General features: G+C 45.0%; 1 protein-coding gene and 21 non-coding genes across 22 annotated transcripts in view; all 22 read left to right on the plus strand.

The window, feature by feature from the left end:
• The window catches only part of LOC142803787 (uncharacterized), a 373,950-nt gene that overhangs the window by 43,643 nt on the left and 312,694 nt on the right, over positions 1 to 17,613 (plus strand). The gene's annotated exons all lie outside the window — the stretch shown is intronic.
• TRNAY-GUA (transfer RNA tyrosine (anticodon GUA)) lies at positions 217 to 306 on the plus strand. The gene is given in 2 exon segments: positions 217 to 253; positions 271 to 306. It is a non-coding gene; the product is annotated as a tRNA-Tyr (tRNA).
• On the plus strand, positions 1,810 to 1,899 carry TRNAY-GUA (transfer RNA tyrosine (anticodon GUA)). Its single transcript is given in 2 exon segments — positions 1,810 to 1,846; positions 1,864 to 1,899. It is a non-coding gene; the product is annotated as a tRNA-Tyr (tRNA).
• On the plus strand, positions 2,607 to 2,696 carry TRNAY-GUA (transfer RNA tyrosine (anticodon GUA)). The gene is given in 2 exon segments: positions 2,607 to 2,643; positions 2,661 to 2,696. It is a non-coding gene; the product is annotated as a tRNA-Tyr (tRNA).
• Positions 3,800 to 3,889, plus strand: TRNAY-GUA (transfer RNA tyrosine (anticodon GUA)). Its single transcript is given in 2 exon segments — positions 3,800 to 3,836; positions 3,854 to 3,889. It is a non-coding gene; the product is annotated as a tRNA-Tyr (tRNA).
• Positions 4,197 to 4,286, plus strand: TRNAY-GUA (transfer RNA tyrosine (anticodon GUA)). The gene is given in 2 exon segments: positions 4,197 to 4,233; positions 4,251 to 4,286. It is a non-coding gene; the product is annotated as a tRNA-Tyr (tRNA).
• Positions 4,593 to 4,682, plus strand: TRNAY-GUA (transfer RNA tyrosine (anticodon GUA)). Its single transcript is given in 2 exon segments — positions 4,593 to 4,629; positions 4,647 to 4,682. It is a non-coding gene; the product is annotated as a tRNA-Tyr (tRNA).
• TRNAY-GUA (transfer RNA tyrosine (anticodon GUA)) lies at positions 5,785 to 5,874 on the plus strand. The gene is given in 2 exon segments: positions 5,785 to 5,821; positions 5,839 to 5,874. It is a non-coding gene; the product is annotated as a tRNA-Tyr (tRNA).
• Positions 6,579 to 6,668, plus strand: TRNAY-GUA (transfer RNA tyrosine (anticodon GUA)). Its single transcript is given in 2 exon segments — positions 6,579 to 6,615; positions 6,633 to 6,668. It is a non-coding gene; the product is annotated as a tRNA-Tyr (tRNA).
• On the plus strand, positions 6,978 to 7,067 carry TRNAY-AUA (transfer RNA tyrosine (anticodon AUA)). Its single transcript is given in 2 exon segments — positions 6,978 to 7,014; positions 7,032 to 7,067. It is a non-coding gene; the product is annotated as a tRNA-Tyr (tRNA).
• On the plus strand, positions 8,172 to 8,261 carry TRNAY-GUA (transfer RNA tyrosine (anticodon GUA)). The gene is given in 2 exon segments: positions 8,172 to 8,208; positions 8,226 to 8,261. It is a non-coding gene; the product is annotated as a tRNA-Tyr (tRNA).
• Positions 9,383 to 9,472, plus strand: TRNAY-GUA (transfer RNA tyrosine (anticodon GUA)). The gene is given in 2 exon segments: positions 9,383 to 9,419; positions 9,437 to 9,472. It is a non-coding gene; the product is annotated as a tRNA-Tyr (tRNA).
• On the plus strand, positions 9,782 to 9,871 carry TRNAY-GUA (transfer RNA tyrosine (anticodon GUA)). The gene is given in 2 exon segments: positions 9,782 to 9,818; positions 9,836 to 9,871. It is a non-coding gene; the product is annotated as a tRNA-Tyr (tRNA).
• TRNAY-GUA (transfer RNA tyrosine (anticodon GUA)) lies at positions 10,580 to 10,669 on the plus strand. The gene is given in 2 exon segments: positions 10,580 to 10,616; positions 10,634 to 10,669. It is a non-coding gene; the product is annotated as a tRNA-Tyr (tRNA).
• On the plus strand, positions 11,374 to 11,463 carry TRNAY-GUA (transfer RNA tyrosine (anticodon GUA)). The gene is given in 2 exon segments: positions 11,374 to 11,410; positions 11,428 to 11,463. It is a non-coding gene; the product is annotated as a tRNA-Tyr (tRNA).
• Positions 12,585 to 12,674, plus strand: TRNAY-GUA (transfer RNA tyrosine (anticodon GUA)). Its single transcript is given in 2 exon segments — positions 12,585 to 12,621; positions 12,639 to 12,674. It is a non-coding gene; the product is annotated as a tRNA-Tyr (tRNA).
• TRNAY-GUA (transfer RNA tyrosine (anticodon GUA)) lies at positions 13,796 to 13,885 on the plus strand. The gene is given in 2 exon segments: positions 13,796 to 13,832; positions 13,850 to 13,885. It is a non-coding gene; the product is annotated as a tRNA-Tyr (tRNA).
• Positions 14,195 to 14,284, plus strand: TRNAY-GUA (transfer RNA tyrosine (anticodon GUA)). Its single transcript is given in 2 exon segments — positions 14,195 to 14,231; positions 14,249 to 14,284. It is a non-coding gene; the product is annotated as a tRNA-Tyr (tRNA).
• Positions 14,993 to 15,082, plus strand: TRNAY-GUA (transfer RNA tyrosine (anticodon GUA)). Its single transcript is given in 2 exon segments — positions 14,993 to 15,029; positions 15,047 to 15,082. It is a non-coding gene; the product is annotated as a tRNA-Tyr (tRNA).
• TRNAY-GUA (transfer RNA tyrosine (anticodon GUA)) lies at positions 16,204 to 16,293 on the plus strand. The gene is given in 2 exon segments: positions 16,204 to 16,240; positions 16,258 to 16,293. It is a non-coding gene; the product is annotated as a tRNA-Tyr (tRNA).
• On the plus strand, positions 16,603 to 16,692 carry TRNAY-GUA (transfer RNA tyrosine (anticodon GUA)). Its single transcript is given in 2 exon segments — positions 16,603 to 16,639; positions 16,657 to 16,692. It is a non-coding gene; the product is annotated as a tRNA-Tyr (tRNA).
• TRNAY-GUA (transfer RNA tyrosine (anticodon GUA)) lies at positions 17,401 to 17,490 on the plus strand. The gene is given in 2 exon segments: positions 17,401 to 17,437; positions 17,455 to 17,490. It is a non-coding gene; the product is annotated as a tRNA-Tyr (tRNA).

The following is a 17,613-nucleotide window of genomic DNA, read 5'->3' on the forward strand; positions in this document are numbered from 1 at the left end:
ACGCGACGCAAAGTGCGCTGGCACTCAAATTTTATGTGTGAGATGATTGCGAAGGTTGCAGAAACGTCGCAGTTTTACTAGCATCGGGGGTAAATACGCGTGAGTGGGTAAGTAAATATCATGCAGCTTCATGGTTCTCGTTATATCGTCAGCCTTTATACTGCCTGCGATTCCTTCGGCATAAAGGATGAATCAGCACCGTAGTACTGCCATCTTCCGTCGATAGCTCAGTTGGTAGAACTGTGGACTGTAGAGGTTCGAACTGCGGACATCCATAGGTCGCTGGTTCGAATCCGGCTCAACGGAGCAATCTTTCTGTTGTAGTCTTTATTTTTTAATTAATGATTTATTGGCACATGTGCAGCACCATAATGTACAATGTGAACTAGAACATGTCATACGCGTCGCAAAGTGTGCTGGCACCCAAAGTTTATATGCGAGACGATTGGGAAGGTTGCAGAAACGTCGCCGTTTTACTAGCATCGGGGTTAAATACGCGTGAGTGGGTAAATAAATGTCATGGAGCTTCATGGTTCTCGTAAGTTCGTCAGCCTCAATACTGCCTGCGATTCCTTCGATATAACGGATGAATCAGCGCCGTGGTACCGACATCTTCCGTCGATAAATCAGTTGGTAGAGCGGTGGGCTATAGAGTTTCCAACTGTGACCATCCATAGGTCGCTGGTTCGAATCCGGCTCGACGGATAAAGCTTTTTTTATTCTTCATGTTTTGATTATTGATTTATTGCCACATGTGCAGCACCATAATATACAAAGTGAATTAGAACATGTCATACGCGTCGCGAAGTGTGCTGGCACCCAAAGTTTATATGCGAGACGATTGGGAAGGTTGCAGAAACGTCGCCGTTTTACTAGCATCGGGGGTAAATACGCGTGAGGGGGTAAGCAAATGTCATGCAGCTTCATGGTTCTCGTTATATCATCAGCCTTTATACTGCCTTCGATTCCTTCGGCATAAAGGATGAATCAGCGCCGTAGTACTGCCATCTTCCGTCGATAGCTCAGTTGGTAGAACGGTGGACTGTAGAGGTTCGAACTGCGGACATCCATAGGTCGCTGCTTCAAATCCCGCTCAACGGAGCAATCTTTTTGTTGTAGTTTTTATGTTTTAATTAGTGATTTATTGCCACATGTGCAGCACCATAATATACAAAGTGAACTAGAACTTGTCATACGCGACGCAAATTGCGCTGGCACCCAAAGTTTATATGCGAGACGATTGGGAAAGTTGCAGAAACGTCGCCGTTTTACTAGCATCGGGGGTAAATACGCGTGAATGGGTAAGTAAATGTCATGCAGCTTCATGGTTCTCGTTATATTATCAGCCTTTATACTGCCTTCGATTCCTTTGGCATAAAGGATGAATCAGCGCCGTAGTACTGCCATCTTCCGTCGATAGCTCAGTTGGTAGAACGGTGGACTGTAGAGGTTCGAACTGCGGACATCCATAGGTCGCTGGTTCGAATCCGGCTCAACTGAGCAATCTTTTTGGTATAGTCTTTATGTTTTAATTAGTGATTTACTGCCACATGTGCAGCACCATAATATACAAAGTGAATTAGAACATGTCATACGCGACGCAAAGTGCGCTGACACCCAAAGCTTATATGCGAGACGATTGGGAAGGTTGCATAAACGTCGCCATTTTACTTGCATCGGGGGTAAATACGTCTGAATGGGTAACAAAATGTCCTGCAGCTTCATGGTTCTTGTTATTTCGTCAGCCTCTATACTGCCTGCGATTCCTTCGGCATAAAGGATGAATCAGCGCCGTAGTACCGCCATCTGCCGTCGATATCTCAGTTGGTAGAACGGTGGACTGTAGAGGTTCGAACTGCGGACATCCATAGGTCGCTGGTTCGAATCCGGCTCGACGGAGCGATGTTTTTGTTGTAGTCTTTATGCTTTAATTAGTGATTTATTGCCACATGTGCAGCACCATAAATACGAAGTGAAATAAAACATATCATACGCGACACAAAGTGTGCTGGCACCCAAAGTTTATATGCGAGACGATTGGGAAAGTTGCAGAAACGTCGCCGTTTTACTAGCATCGGGGGTAAATACGCGTGAATGGGTAAGTAAAAGTCATGCAGCTTCATGGTTCTCGTTATATTATCAGCCTTTATACTGCCTTCGATTCCTTCGGCATAAAGGATGAATCAGCGCCGTAGTACTGCCATCTTCCGTCGATAGCTCAGTTGGTAGAACGGTGGACTGTAGAGGTTCGAACTGCGGACATCCATAGGTCGCGGGTTCGAATCCGGCTCAACTGAGCAATCTTTTTGGTGTAGTCTTTATGTTTTAATTAGTGATTTACTGCCACATGTGCCGAACCATAATATACAAAGTGAATTAGAACATGTCATACGCGACGCAAATTGCGCTGGCACCCAAAGCTTATATGCGAGACGATTCGGAAGGTTGCATAAACGTCGCCAATTTACTTGCATCGGGGGTAAATACGCGTGAATGGGTAACAAAATGTCATGCAGCTTCATGGTTCTTGTTATTTCGTCAGCCTCTATATTGCCTGCTGTTCATTCGGCATAAAGGATGAATCAGCGCCGTAGTACCGCCATCTTCCGTCGATAGCTCAGTTGGTAGAGCGGTGGACTGTAGAGGTTCGAACTTCGGACATCCATAGGTCGCTGGTTCAAATGCGGCTCGACGGAGCCACCTTTTTTATTCTTTATGTTTTAATTAGTTATTTATTGCCACATGTGCAGCACCATAACGTACAAAGTTAATTAGAACATGTCATACGCGTCGCAAAGTGTGCTGGCACCCAAAGTTTATATGCGAGACGATTGGGAAGGTTGCAGAAACGTCGCCGTTTTACTAGCATTGGGGGTAAATACGCGTGAGTGGGTAAATAAATGTCATGGAGCTTTATGGTTCTCGTTATATCGTCAGCCTTTATACTGCCTGCGACTCCTTCGGCATTAAGGATGAATCAGCGCCGTAGTACTGCCATCTTCCATCGATAGCTCAGTTGGTAGAACGGTGGACTGTACAGGTTCAATTTGCGGACATCCATAAATCACTGGTTCGAATCCGGCTCAGCGGAGCAATCTTTCTGTTATAGTCTTTATTTTTTATTTAGTGATTTATTGGCACATGTGCAGCACCATAATGTACAATGTGAATTAAAACATGTCATACGCGACGCAAAGTGCGCTGGCACTCAAATTTTATGTGTGAGATGATTGGGAAGGTTGCAGAAACGTCGCAGTTTTACTAGCATCGGGGGTAAATACGCGTGAATGGGTAAGTAAATGTCATGCAGCTTCATGGTTCTCGTTATATTATCAGCCTTTATACTGCCTTCGATTCCTTTGGCATAAAGGATGAATCAGCGCCGTAGTACTGCCATCTTCCGTCGATAGCTCAGTTGGTAGAACGGTGGACTGTAGAGGTTCGAACTGCGGACATCCATAGGTCGCTGGTTCGAATCCGGCTCAACTGAGCAATCTTTTTGGTATAGTCTTTATGTTTTAATTAGTGATTTACTGCCACATGTGCAGCACCATAATATACAAAGTGAATTAGAACATGTCATACGCGACGCAAAGTGCGCTGACACCCAAAGCTTATATGCGAGACGATTGGGAAGGTTGCATAAACGTCGCCATTTTACTTGCATCGGGGGTAAATACGTCTGAATGGGTAACAAAATGTCCTGCAGCTTCATGGTTCTTGTTATTTCGTCAGCTTCTATACTGCCTGCGATTCCTTCGGCATAAAGGATGAATCAGCGCCGTAGTACCGCCATCTGCCGTCGATATCTCAGTTGGTAGAACGGTGGACTGTAGAGGTTCGAACTGCGGACATCCATAGGTCGCTGGTTCGAATCCGGCTCGACGGAGCGATGTTTTTGTTGTAGTCTTTATGCTTTAATTAGTGATTTATTGCCACATGTGCAGCACCATAAATACGAAGTGAAATAAAACATATCATACGCGACACAAAGTGTGCTGGCACCCAAAGTTTATATGCGAGACGATTGGGAAGGTTGCAGAAACGTCGCCATTTTACTAGCATCGGGGGTAAATACGCGTGAGTGGGTAAGTAAATGTCATGCAGCTTCATGGTTCTCGTTATATCGTCAGCCTTTATACTGCCTGCGATTCCTTCGGCAAAAAGATGAATCAGCGCCGTAGTACTGCCATCTTCCGTCGATAGCTCAGTTGGCAGAACTGTGGACTGTAGAGATTCGAACTGCGGACATCGATAGGTCGCTGGTTCGAATCCGGCTCGACGGAGCAACCTTTTTTGATTTTTTATGTTTTAATTAGTTATGTATTGCCACATGTGCAGCACCATAATGTACAAAGTGAATTAAAACATGTCATACGCGACACAAAGTGTGCTGGCACCCAAAGTTTATATCTGAGACGATTGGGGAGGTTGCAGAAATGTCGCCATTTTACTAGCATCGGGGGTAAATACGCGTGAGAAGGTAATTAAATGTCATGCAGCTTCATGGTTCTCGTTATTTCGTCAGCCTCAATACTGCCTGCGATCCCTTCGGCATAAAGGATGAATCAGCGCCGTGGTACCGCCATCTTCCGTCGATAGCTCAGTTGGTAGAGCGGTGGACTGTAGAGGTTCGAACTGCGGACATCCATAGGTCGCTGGTTTGAATCCGGCTCGACGGAGCCACCTTTTTTATTTTTTGGTTTTAATTAGTTATTTATTGCCACATGTGCAGCACCATAATGTACAAAGTTACTTAGAACATGTCATACGCGTCGCAAAGTGTGCTGGCACCCAAAGTTTATATGCGAGACGATTGGGAAGGTTGCAGAAACGTCGCCGTTTTACTAGCATCGGGGGTAAATACGCGTGAGGGGGTAAATAATGGTCATGGAGCTTCATGGTTCTCGTTAGTTCGTCAGCCTCAATACTGCCTGCGATTCCTTCGATATAACGGATGAATCAGCGCCGTGGTACCGCCATCTTCCGTCGATAGCTCAGTTTGTAGAACGGTGGACTGTAGAGGTTCGAACTGCGGACATCCATAGGTCGCTGGTTCAAATCCGGCTCAATGGAGCAATCTTTTTGTTGTAGTTTTTATGTTTTAATTAGTGATTTATTGCCACATGTGCAGCACCATAATATACAAAGTGAACTAGAACATGTCATACGCGACGCAAATCGCGCTGGCACCTAAACTTTATATGCGAGACGAATGGGAAAGTTGCAGAAACGTCGCCGTTTTACTAGCATCGGGGGTAAATACGCGTGAGTGGGTAAGTAAAAGTCATGCAGCTTCATGGTTCTCGTTATATTATCAGCCTTTATACTGCCTTCGATTCCTTCGGCATAAAGGATGAATCAGCGCCGTAGTACTGCCATCTTCCGTCGATAGCTCAGTTGGTAGAACGGTGGACTGTAGAGGTTCGAACTGCGGACATCCATAGGTCGCGGGTTCGAATCCGGCTCAACTGAGCAATCTTTTTGGTGTAGTCTTTATGTTTTAATTAGTGATTTACTGCCACATGTGCCGAACCATAATATACAAAGTGAATTAGAACATGTCATACGCGACGCAAATTGCGCTGGCACCCAAAGCTTATATGCGAGACGATTCGGAAGGTTGCATAAACGTCGCCAATTTACTTGCATCGGGGGTAAATACGCGTGAATGGGTAACAAAATGTCATGCAGCTTCATGGTTCTTGTTATTTCGTCAGCCTCTATATTGCCTGCTGTTCATTCGGCATAAAGGATGAATCAGCGCCGTAGTACCGCCATCTTCCGTCGATAGCTCAGTTGGTAGAGCGGTGGACTGTAGAGGTTCGAACTTCGGACATCCATAGGTCGCTGGTTCAAATGCGGCTCGACGGAGCCACCTTTTTTATTCTTTATGTTTTAATTAGTTATTTATTGCCACATGTGCAGCACCATAACGTACAAAGTTAATTAGAACATGTCATACGCGTCGCAAAGTGTGCTGGCACCCAAAGTTTATATGCGAGACGATTGGGAAGGTTGCAGAAACGTCGCCGTTTTACTAGCATTGGGGGTAAATACGCGTGAGTGGGTAAATAAATGTCATGGAGCTTTATGGTTCTCGTTATATCGTCAGCCTTTATACTGCCTGCGACTCCTTCGGCATTAAGGATGAATCAGCGCCGTAGTACTGCCATCTTCCATCGATAGCTCAGTTGGTAGAACGGTGGACTGTACAGGTTCAATTTGCGGACATCCATAAATCACTGGTTCGAATCCGGCTCAGCGGAGCAATCTTTCTGTTATAGTCTTTATTTTTTATTTAGTGATTTATTGGCACATGTGCAGCACCATAATGTACAATGTGAATTAAAACATGTCATACGCGACGCAAAGTGCGCTGGCACTCAAATTTTATGTGTGAGATGATTGGGAAGGTTGCAGAAACGTCGCAGTTTTACTAGCATCGGGGGTAAATACGCGTGAGTGGGTAAGTAAATATCATGCAGCTTCATGGTTCTCGTTATATTGTCAGCCTTTATACTGCCTGCGATTCCTTCGGCATAAAGGATAAATCAGCACCGTAGTACTGCCATCTTCCGTCGATAGCTCAGTTGGTAGAACTGTGGACTGTAGAGGTTCGAACTGCGGACATCCATAGGTTGCTGGTTCGAATCCGGCTCAACGGAGCAATCTTTTTGTTGTAGTCTTTATTTTTTAATTAATGATTTATTGGCACATGTGCAGCACCATAATGTACAATGTGAATTAGAACATGTCATGCGCGTCGCAAAGTGTGCTGGCACCCAAAGTTTATATGCAAGACGATTGGGAAGGTTGCAGAAACGTCGCCGTTTTACTAGCATCGGGGGTAAATACGCGTGAGTGGGTAAATAAATGTCATGGAGCTTCACGGTTCTCGTTAGTTCGTCAGCCTCAATACTGCCTGCGATTCCTTCGATATAACGGATGAGTCAGCGCCGTGGTACCGACATCTTCCGTCGATAGCTCAGTTGGTAGCGCGGTGGGCTATAGAGGTTTCAACTGTGGACATCCATAGGTCGCTGGTTCGAATCCGGCTCGACGGATAAAGCTTTATTTATTCTTCATGTTTTAATTATTGATTTATTGCCACATGTGCAGCACCATAATATACAAAGTGAATTAGAACATGTCATACGCGTCGCGAAGTGTGCTGGCACCCAAAGTTTATATGCGAGACGATTGGGAAGGTTGCAGAAACGTCGCCGTTTTACTAGCATCGGGGGTAAATACGCGTGAGGGGGTAAGTAAATGTCATGCAGCTTCATGGTTCTCGTTATATCATCAGCCTTTATACTGCCTTCGATTCCTTCGGCATAAAGGATGAATCAGCGCCGTAGTACTGCCATCTTCCGTCGATAGCTCAGTTGGTAGAACGGTGGACTCTAGAGGTTAGAACTGCGGACATCCATAGGTCGCTGGTTCAAATCCGGCTCAACGGAGCAATCTTTTTGTTGTAGTTTTTATGTTTTAATTAGTGATTTATTGCCACATGTGCAGCACCATAATATACAAAGTGAACTGGAACATGTCATACGCGACGCAAATTGCGCTGGCACCCAAAGTTTATATGCGAGACGATTGGGAAAGTTGCAGAAACGTCGCCGTTTTACTAGCATCGGGGGTAAATACGCGTAAGTGGGTAAGTAAATGTCATGCAGCTTCATGGTTCTCGTTATATTATCAGCCTTTATACTGCTTTCGATTCCTTCGGCATAAAGGATGAATCAGCGCCGAAGTACTGCCATCTTCCGTCGATAGCTCAGTTGGTAGAACGGTGGACTGTAGAGGTTCGAACTGCTGACATCCATAGGTCGCTGGTTCGAATCCGGCTCAACTTAGCAATCTTTTTGGTGTAGTCTTTATGTTTTAATTAGTGATTTACTGCCACATGTGCAGCACCATAATATACAAAAGGAATTAGAACATGTCATACGCGACGCAAAGTGCGCTGGCACCCAAAGCTTATATGCGAGACGATTGGGAAGGTTGCATAAACGTCGCCATTTTACTTGCATCGGGGGTAAATACGCGTGAATCGGTAACAAAATGTCTTGCAGCTTCATGGTTCTTGTTATTTCGTCAGCCTCTATACTGCCTGCGATTCCTTCGGCATAAAGAATGAATCAGCGCCGTAGTACCGCCATCTGCCGTCGATATCTCAGTTGGTAGAACGGTGGACTGTAGATGTTCGAACTGCGGACATCCATAGGTCGCTGGTTCGAATCCGGCTCGACGGAGCGATGTTTTTGTTGTAGTCTTTATGTTTTAATTAGTGATTTATTGCCACATGTGCAGCACCATAATATACGAAGTGAAATAAAACATATCATACGCGACACAAAGTGTGCTGGCACCCAAAGTTTATATGCGAGACCATTGGGAAGGTTGCAGAAACGTCGCCATTTTACTAGCATCGGGGGTAAATACGCGTGAGTGGGTAAGTAAATGTCATGCAGCTTCATGGTTCTCGTTATATCGTCAGCCTTTATACTGCCTGCGATTCCTTCGGCAAAAAGGATGAATCAGCGCCGTAGTACTGCCATCTTCCGTCGATAGCTCTTTTTTTTGATAGCTCAGTTGGCAGAACTGTGGACTGTAGAGATTGGAACTACTGACATCCATAGGTCGCTGGTTCGAATCCGGCTCGACGGAGCAACCTTTTTTGCTTTTTTTATGTTTTAATTAGTTATTTATTGCCACATGTGCAGCACCATAATGTACAAAGTGAATTAAAACATGTCATACGCGACACAAAGTTTGCTGGCCCCCAAAGTTTATATGCGAGACGATTGGGAAGGTTGCAGAAACGTCGCCATTTTACTAGCATTGGGGGTAAATACGCGTGAGTGGGTAAATAAATGTCATGGAGCTTCATGGTTCTCGTTATATCGTCAGCCTTTATACTGCCTGCGATTCCTTCGGCATTAAGGATGAATCAGCACCGTAGTACTGCCATCTTCCATCGATAGCTCAGTTGGTAGAACGGTGGAGTGTACAGGTTCAAACTGCGGACATCCATAGATCACTGGTTCGAATCCGGCTCAACGGGGCAATCTTTTTGTTGTAGTCTTTATTTTTTAATTAGTGATTTATTGGCACATGTGCAGCACCATAATGTACAATGTGAATTAGAACATGTCATACGCGACGCAAAGTGCGCTGGCACCCAAAGTTTATGTGCGAGACGATTGGGAAGGTTGCTGAAACGTCGCCATTTTACTTGCATCGGTGGTAAATACGCGTGAGTGGGTAACAAATTGTCATGCAGCTTCATGATTCTCGTTATATCGTCAGCATTTATACTGCCTGCGATTCCTTCGGTATAAAGGATGAATCAGCACCGTAGCACCGCCATCTTCCGTCGATAGCTCAGTTGGTAGAGCGGTGGACTGTAGAGGTTAGAACTGCGGACATCCATAGGTCGCTGGTTCGAATCCGGCTCGACGGAGCAAGATTTTTGTTGTATTTTTTATGTTTTATATAGTGATTTATTGCCACAAAAGCAGCACCATAATGTATGAAGTGAATTAGAACATGTCATACGCGTCACAAAGTGTGCTGGCACCCAAAGTTTATATGCGAGAAGATTGGGAAGGTTGTAGAAACGTCGCCATTTTACTTGCATCGGGGGTAAATACGCGTGACAAGGTAATTAAATGTCATGCAGCTTCATGGTTCTCGTTATTTCGTCAGCCGCGATACTGCCTGCGATTCCTTCGATATAACGGATGAATCAGCGCCGTGGTACCGCCATCTTCCGTCGATAGCTCAGTTGGTAGAACGGTAGACTGTAGAGGTTCGAACTGCGGACATCCATAGGTCGCTGGTTCAAATCCGGCTCAACGGAGCAATCTTTTTGTTGTAGTTTTTATGTTTTAATTAGTGATTTATTGCCACATGTGCAGCACCATAATATACAAAGTGAACTAGAACATGTCATACGCGACGCAAATCGCGCTGGCACCCAAACTTTATATGCGAGACGAATGGGAAAGTTGCAGAAACGTCGCCGTTTTACGAGCATCGGGGGTAAATACGCGTGAGTGGGTAAGTAGAAGTCATGCAGCTTCATGGTTCTCGTTATATTATCAGCCTTTATACTGCCTTCGATTCCTTCGGCATAAAGGATGAATCAGCGCCGTAGTACTGCCATCTTCCGTCGATAGCTCAGTTGGTAGAACGGTGGACTGTAGAGGTTCGAACTGCGGACATCCATAGGTCGCGGGTTCGAATCCGGCTCAACTGAGCAATCTTTCTGGTGTAGTCTTTATGTTTTAATTAGTGATTTACTGCCACATGTGCCGAACCACAATATACAAAGTGAATTAGAACATGTCATACGCGACGCAAAGTGCGCTGGCACCCAAAGCTTATATGCGAGACGATTCGGAAGGTTGCATAAACGTCGCCAGTTTACTTGCATCGGGGGTAAATACGCGTGAATGGGTAACAAAATGTCATGCAGCTTCATGGTTCTTGTTATTTCGTCAGCCTCTATATTGCCTGCTGTTCATTCGGCATAAAGGATGAATCAGCGCCGTAGTACCGCCATCTTCCGTCGATAGCTCAGTTGGTAGAGCGGTGGACTGTAGAGGTTCGAACTTCGGACATCCATAGGTCGCTGGTTCAAATGCGGCTCGACGGAGCCACCTTTTTTATTCTTTATGTTTAAATTAGTTATTTATTGCCACATGTGCAGCACCATAATATACAAAGTGAACTGGAACATGTCATACGCGACGCAAATTGCGCTGGCACCCAAAGTTTATATGCGAGACGATTGGGAAAGTTGCAGAAACGTCGCCCTTTTACTAGCATCGGGGGTAAATACGCGTAAGTGGGCAAGTAAATGTCATGCAGCTTCATGGTTCTCGTTATATTATCAGCCTTTATACTGCTTTCGATTCCTTCGGCATAAAGGATGAATCAGCGCCGTAGTACTGCCATCTTTCGTCGATAGCTCAGTTGGTAGAACGGTGGACTGTAGAGGTTCGAACTGCTGACATCCATAGGTCGCTGGTTCGAATCCGGCTCAACTTAGCAATCTTTTTGGTGTAGTCTTTATGTTTTAATTAGTGATTTACTGCCACATGTGCAGCACCATAATATACAAAAGGAATTAGAACATGTCATACGCGACGCAAAGTGCGCTGACACCCAAAGCTTATATGCGAGACGATTGGGAAGGTTGCATAAACGTCGCCATTTTACTTGCATCGGGGGTAAATACGCGTGAATCGGTAACAAAATGTCTTGCAGCTTCATGGTTCTTGTTATTTCGTCAGCCTCTATACTGCCTGCGATTCCTTCGGCATAAAGAATGAATCAGCGCCGTAGTACCGCCATCTGCCGTCGATATCTCAGTTGGTAGAACGGTGGACTGTAGATGTTCGAACTGCGGACATCCATAGGTCGCTGGTTCGAATCCGGCTCGACGGAGCGATGTTTTTGTTGTAGTCTTTATGTTTTAATTAGTGATTTATTGCCACATGTGCAGCACCATAATATACGAAGTGAAATAAAACATATCATGCGCGACACAAAGTGTGCTGGCACCCAAAGTTTATATGCGAGACCATTGGGAAGGTTGCAGAAACGTCGCCATTTTACTAGCATCGGGGGTAAATACGCGTGAGTGGGTAAGTAAATGTCATGCAGCTTCATGGTTCTCGTTATATCGTCAGCCTTTATACTGCCTGCGATTCCTTCGGCAAAAAGGATGAATCAGCGCCGTAGTACTGCCATCTTCCGTCGATAGCTCTTTTTTTTGATAGCTCAGTTGGCAGAACTGTGGACTGTAGAGATTGGAACTGCTGACATCCATAGGTCGCTGGTTCGAATCCGGCTCGACGGAGCAACCTTTTTTGCTTTTTTTATGTTTTAATTAGTGATTTATTGCCACATGTGCAGCACCATAATATACAAAGTGAACTGGAACATGTCATACGCGACGCAAATTGCGCTGGCACCCAAAGTTTATATGCGAGACGATTGGGAAAGTTGCAGAAACGTCGCCGTTTTACTAGCATCGGGGGTAAATACGCGTAAGTGGGTAAGTAAATGTCATGCAGCTTCATGGTTCTCGTTATATTATCAGCCTTTATACTGCTTTCGATTCCTTCGGCATAAAGGATGAATCAGCGCCGAAGTACTGCCATCTTCCGTCGATAGCTCAGTTGGTAGAACGGTGGACTGTAGAGGTTCGAACTGCTGACATCCATAGGTCGCTGGTTCGAATCCGGCTCAACTTAGCAATCTTTTTGGTGTAGTCTTTATGTTTTAATTAGTGATTTACTGCCACATGTGCAGCACCATAATATACAAAAGGAATTAGAACATGTCATACGCGACGCAAAGTGCGCTGGCACCCAAAGCTTATATGCGAGACGATTGGGAAGGTTGCATAAACGTCGCCATTTTACTTGCATCGGGGGTAAATACGCGTGAATCGGTAACAAAATGTCTTGCAGCTTCATGGTTCTTGTTATTTCGTCAGCCTCTATACTGCCTGCGATTCCTTCGGCATAAAGAATGAATCAGCGCCGTAGTACCGCCATCTGCCGTCGATATCTCAGTTGGTAGAACGGTGGACTGTAGATGTTCGAACTGCGGACATCCATAGGTCGCTGGTTCGAATCCGGCTCGACGGAGCGATGTTTTTGTTGTAGTCTTTATGTTTTAATTAGTGATTTATTGCCACATGTGCAGCACCATAATATACGAAGTGAAATAAAACATATCATACGCGACACAAAGTGTGCTGGCACCAAAAGTTTATATGCGAGACCATTGGGAAGGTTGCAGAAACGTCGCCATTTTACTAGCATCGGGGGTAAATACGCGTGAGTGGGTAAGTAAATGTCATGCAGCTTCATGGTTCTCGTTATATCGTCAGCCTTTATACTGCCTGCGATTCCTTCGGCAAAAAGGATGAATCAGCGCCGTAGTACTGCCATCTTCCGTCGATAGCTCTTTTTTTTGATAGCTCAGTTGGCAGAACTGTGGACTGTAGAGATTGGAACTACTGACATCCATAGGTCGCTGGTTCGAATCCGGCTCGACGGAGCAACCTTTTTTGCTTTTTTTATGTTTTAATTAGTTATTTATTGCCACATGTGCAGCACCATAATGTACAAAGTGAATTAAAACATGTCATACGCGACACAAAGTGTGCTGGCCCCCAAAGTTTATATGCGAGACGATTGGGAAGGTTGCAGAAACGTCGCCATTTTACTAGCATTGGGGGTAAATACGCGTGAGTGGGTAAATAAATGTCATGGAGCTTCATGGTTCTCGTTATATCGTCAGCCTTTATACTGCCTGCGATTCCTTCGGCATTAAGGATGAATCAGCACCGTAGTACTGCCATCTTCCATCGATAGCTCAGTTGGTAGAACGGTGGAGTGTACAGGTTCAAACTGCGGACATCCATAGATCACTGGTTCGAATCCGGCTCAACGGGGCAATCTTTTTGTTGTAGTCTTTATTTTTTAATTAGTGATTTATTGGCACATGTGCAGCACCATAATGTACATTGTGAATTAGAACATGTCATACGCGACGCAAAGTGCGCTGGCACCCAAAGTTTATGTGCGAGACGATTGGGAAGGTTGCTGAAACGTCGCCATTTTACTTGCATCGGTGGTAAATACGCGTGAGTGGGTAACAAATTGTCATGCAGCTTCATGATTCTCGTTATATCGTCAGCATTTATACTGCCTGCGATTCCTTCGGTATAAAGGATGAATCAGCACCGTAGCACCACCATCTTCCTTCGATAGCTCAGTTGGTAGAGCGGTGGACTGTAGAGGTTACAACTGCGGACATCCATAGGTCGCTGGTTCGAATCCGGCTCGACGGAGCAAGATTTTTGTTGTATTTTTTATGTTTTATATAGTGATTTATTGCCACAAAAGCAGCACCATAATGTATGAAGTGAATTAGAACATGTCATACGCGTCACAAAGTGTGCTGGCACCCAAAGTTTATATGCGAGAAGATTGGGAAGGTTGTAGAAACGTCGCCATTTTACTTGCATCGGGGGTAAATACGCGTGACAAGGTAATTAAATGTCATGCAGCTTCATGGTTCTCGTTATTTCGTCAGCCGCGATACTGCCTGCGATTCCTTCGATATAACGGATGAATCAGCGCCGTGGTACCGCCATCTTCCGTCGATAGCTCAGTTGGTAGAACGGTAGACTGTAGAGGTTCGAACTGCGGACATCCATAGGTCGCTGGTTCAAATCCGGCTCAACGGAGCAATCTTTTTGTTGTAGTTTTTATGTTTTAATTAGTGATTTATTGCCACTTGTGCAGCACCATAATATACAAAGTGAACTAGAACATGTCATACGCGACGCAAATCGCGCTGGCACCCAAACTTTATATGCGAGACGAATGGGAAAGTTGCAGAAACGTCGCCGTTTTACGAGCATCGGGGGTAAATACGCGTGAGTGGGTAAGTAGAAGTCATGCAGCTTCATGGTTCTCGTTATATTATCAGCCTTTATACTGCCTTCGATTCCTTCGGCATAAAGGATGAATCAGCGCCGTAGTACTGCCATCTTCCGTCGATAGCTCAGTTGGTAGAACGGTGGACTGTAGAGGTTCGAACTGCGGACATCCATAGGTCGCGGGTTCGAATCCGGCTCAACTGAGCAATCTTTTTGGTGTAGTCTTTATGTTTTAATTAGTGATTTACTGCCACATGTGCCGAACCACAATATACAAAGTGAATTAGAACATGTCATACGCGACGCAAAGTGCGCTGGCACCCAAAGCTTATATGCGAGACGATTCGGAAGGTTGCATAAACGTCGCCAGTTTACTTGCATCGGGGGTAAATACGCGTGAATGGGTAACAAAATGTCATGCAGCTTCATGGTTCTTGTTATTTCGTCAGCCTCTATATTGCCTGCTGTTCATTCGGCATAAAGGATGAATCAGCGCCGTAGTACCGCCATCTTCCGTCGATAGCTCAGTTGGTAGAACGGTGGACTGTAGAGGTTCGAACTGCGGACATCCATAGGTCGCTGGTTCGAATCCGGCTCGACGGAGCGATGTTTTTGTTGTAGTCTTTATGTTTTAATTAGTGATTTATTGCCACATGTGCAGCACCATAATATACGAAGTGAAATAAAACATATCATGCGCGACACAAAGTGTGCTGGCACCCAAAGTTTATATGCGAGACCATTGGGAAGGTTGCAGAAACGTCGCCATTTTACTAGCATCGGGGGTAAATACGCGTGAGTGGGTAAGTAAATGTCATGCAGCTTCATGGTTCTCGTTATATCGTCAGCCTTTATACTGCCTGCGATTCCTTCGGCAAAAAGGATGAATCAGCGCCGTAGTACTGCCATCTTCCGTCGATAGCTCTTTTTTTTGATAGCTCAGTTGGCAGAACTGTGGACTGTAGAGATTGGAACTACTGACATCCATAGGTCGCTGGTTCGAATCCGGCTCGACGGAGCAACCTTTTTTGCTTTTTTTATGTTTTAATTAGTTATTTATTGCCACATGTGCAGCACCATAATGTACAAAGTGAATTAAAACATGTCATACGCGACACAAAGTGTGCTGGCCCCCAAAGTTTATATGCGAGACGATTGGGAAGGTTGCAGAAACGTCGCCATTTTACTAGCATTGGGGGTAAATACGCGTGAGTGGGTAAATAAATGTCATGGAGCTTCATGGTTCTCGTTATATCGTCAGCCTTTATACTGCCTGCGATTCCTTCGGCATTAAGGATGAATCAGCACCGTAGTACTGCCATCTTCCATCGATAGCTCAGTTGGTAGAACGGTGGAGTGTACAGGTTCAAACTGCGGACATCCATAGATCACTGGTTCGAATCCGGCTCAACGGGGCAATCTTTTTGTTGTAGTCTTTATTTTTTAATTAGTGATTTATTGGCACATGTGCAGCACCATAATGTACATTGTGAATTAGAACATGTCATACGCGACGCAAAGTGCGCTGGCACCCAAAGTTTATGTGCGAGACGATTGGGAAGGTTGCTGAAACGTCGCCATTTTACTTGCATCGGTGGTAAATACGCGTGAGTGGGTAACAAATTGTCATGCAGCTTCATGATTCTCGTTATATCGTCAGCATTTATACTGCCTGCGATTCCTTCGGTATAAAGGATGAATCAGCACCGTAGCACCACCATCTTCCGTCGATAGCTCAGTTGGTAGAGCGGTGGACTGTAGAGGTTACAACTGCGGACATCCATAGGTCGCTGGTTCGAATCCGGCTCGACGGAGCAAGATTTTTGTTGTATTTTTTATGTTTTATATAGTGATTTATTGCCACAAAAGCAGCACCATAATGTATGAAGTGAATTAGAACATGTCATACGCGTCACAAAGTGTGCTGGCACCCAAAGTTTATATGCGAGAAGATTGGGAAGGTTGTAGAAACGTCGCCATTTTACTTGCATCGGGGGTAAATACGCGTGACAAGGTAATTAAATGTCATGCAGCTTCATGGTTCTCGTTATTTCGTCAGCCGCGATACTGCCTGCGATTCCTTCGATATAACGGATGAATCAGCGCCGTGGTACCGCCATCTTCCGTCGATAGCTCAGTTGGTAGAACGGTAGACTGTAGAGGTTCGAACTGCGGACATCCATAGGTCGCTGGTTCAAATCCGGCTCAACGGAGCAATCTTTTTGTTGTAGTTTTTATGTTTTAATTAGTGATTTATTGCCACATGTGCAGCACCATAATATACAAAGTGAACTAGAACATGTCATACGCGACGCAAATCGCGCTGGCACCCAAACTTTATATGCGAGACGAATGGGAAAGTTGCAGAAACGTCGCCGTTTTACGAGCATCGGGGGTAAATACGCGTGAGTGGGTAAGTAGAAGTCATGCAGCTTCATGGTTCTCGTTATATTATCAGCCTTTATACTGCCTTCGATTCCTTCGGCATAAAGGATGAATCAGCGCCGTAGTACTGCCATCTTCCGTCGATAGCTCAGTTGGTAGAACGGTGGACTGTAGAGGTTCGAACTGCGGACATCCATAGGTCGCGGGTTCGAATCCGGCTCAACTGAGCAATCTTTTTGGTGTAGTCTTTATGTTTTAATTAGTGATTTACTGCCACATGTGCCGAACCACAATATACAAAGTGAATTAGAACATGTCATACGCGACGCAAAGTGCGCTGGCACCCAAAGCTTATATGCGAGACGATTCGGAAGGTTGCATAAACGTCGCCAGTTTACTTGCATCGGGGGTAAATACGCGTGAATGGGTAACAAAATGTCATGCAGCTTCATGGTTCTTGTTATTTCGTCAGCCTCTATATTGCCTGCTGTTCATTCGGCATAAAGGATGAATCAGCGCCGTAGTACCGCCATCTTCCGTCGATAGCTCAGTTGGTAGAGCGGTGGACTGTAGAGGTTCGAACTTCGGACATCCATAGGTCGCTGGTTCAAATGCGGCTCGACGGAGCCACCTTTTTTATTCTTTATGTTTAAATTAGTTATTTATTGCCACATGTGCAGCACCATAATATACAAAGTGAACTGGAACATGTCATACGCGACGCAAATTGCGCTGGCACCCAAAGTTTA

The sequence above is a fragment of the Rhipicephalus microplus genome, chromosome 3 (genome assembly GCF_043290135.1).
Source record: "Rhipicephalus microplus isolate Deutch F79 chromosome 3, USDA_Rmic, whole genome shotgun sequence".
Taxonomy (NCBI): Eukaryota; Metazoa; Arthropoda; class Arachnida; order Ixodida; family Ixodidae; genus Rhipicephalus; species Rhipicephalus microplus.